This window comes from Jaculus jaculus, chromosome 2, assembly GCF_020740685.1.
Source record: "Jaculus jaculus isolate mJacJac1 chromosome 2, mJacJac1.mat.Y.cur, whole genome shotgun sequence".
NCBI classification, from domain to species: Eukaryota; Metazoa; Chordata; class Mammalia; order Rodentia; family Dipodidae; genus Jaculus; species Jaculus jaculus.
In genome coordinates, this window is record NC_059103.1 from 49,170,014 (window position 1) to 49,171,478 (window position 1,465).

Genomic DNA, 1,465 nt, shown 5'->3' on the forward strand with positions numbered 1-1,465 from the left:
CACAGTGCGGACAACAGGGCAGTGACCAAGGACTGGTTTTTTACTTTTTTCCTTAGCAAACGGCTCTACTAAAAACACCGACTAGGAGTAATTGAAAATATTCAAGGCATATTAAATGCACAAATGTGACTCCAAATTGCCATTTAGTATGCTTTGTATTGTAGATATAAAACTATCCCCCCACCTATGGAATGTTGAGCTAACACCCAAGACAGTCAAAGCTTCCCATAATTCAATATCCCACTATTTTCTGGTTGTACCAAAAAATAACCAACCAGCAAATGATTTCACCTCTTAAAAAAAAATCATTTGCACTTAAAAAATGGGATGAGGTGGGATTCCCTCCTTTTAAAAAATGTTTCTCGAGCTACTAAAAAACTTGCATTTACAAAATAGTTGATAAAAAATATTCCTCTGGATTGTACAGGAAGGAGACAGGGATGCTGATGGACACGGAGGATGACGACTCAGCCTTGGCGTCTTCCTCTCCCGCTTCCTCGGAGGCTGGACTCTCCTCGCTCTTCGCCTCTCCCTTCTCCGCAGGTAGGTCTTCTTTAGTCTCTGGCTTGGTCACTTCAGCCTGCTTGCCCTTCGCTCCCCTCGTCCCTTTTGCTTGCACTTTTTTGTCTGAAGGTTTATCCTTTCCCGCTGCTTTTTGTTGGCTTCGCTTCCACTTTCGCAGGAGCCGGTTTCCCGGACAGCCTGGCCGACCTGCGCTTGGGCGCATCCTTCGCCGCGCCGTGGGCCGAGCTCACCTTCCCCTAGGGCATCTTGGCGGCGCGTGCGGATGCTGCGGACCGGGGCGCGAGAACCTTCCCGAAACACCTGCCCGCCGCCGCTGCTCCGCCTCCCGCCGCCCGAACTGCTAGGACCACGGCGGGGGCGGTGGGAGAACCGGATGGAACCGGATTCTGTATTTCTTTTAAAACTCTCTGTTGAATTCCATGGCCCGTCTTTTGATTGGGTTATTTGATTTTTTTTTTTGTTGCTTAGTTTTATGTGTTCTTTGTGTATTCTTGATATTACTCCTCTGTCAGCTATACAGCTGGTGAAGATTTTTTTTTAAAGTTTTTTTTGAAATTATTTTCATTTATTTATTTGAGAGCGACAGACAGAGAGAAAGAGGCAGAGAGAGAGAGGAAGAATGGGCGCGCCAGGGCCTCCAGCCACTGCAAATGAACTCCAGATGCGTGCGCCCCCTTGTGCATCTGGCTAACGTGGGTCCTGGGGAATCGAGCCTCGAACCGGGGTCCTTAGGCTTCATAGGCAAGTGCTTAACTGCTAAGCCATCTTTCCAGCCCCATGGTGAAGATTTTCTTCTGTTTTGTATGTTGACTCTTGACTCAGTTGATCATTTCCTTAGCTGAACAATAGCTTCTTAGTTTTATGAGATGGGTTTGCTGATTGCCTTATTTCTTGGATCATAAGGGAGCTTTCTTACACCTGTACATTGAGTATTCAGTCT

At 47.0% G+C, this 1,465-nt stretch overlaps 1 pseudogene; it reads right to left on the reverse strand.

The window, feature by feature from the left end:
• Positions 1 to 385: 385 nt before the first annotated feature.
• Positions 386 to 770, reverse strand: LOC123458651 (annotated as a pseudogene).
• Positions 771 to 1,465: the final 695 nt, after the last annotated feature.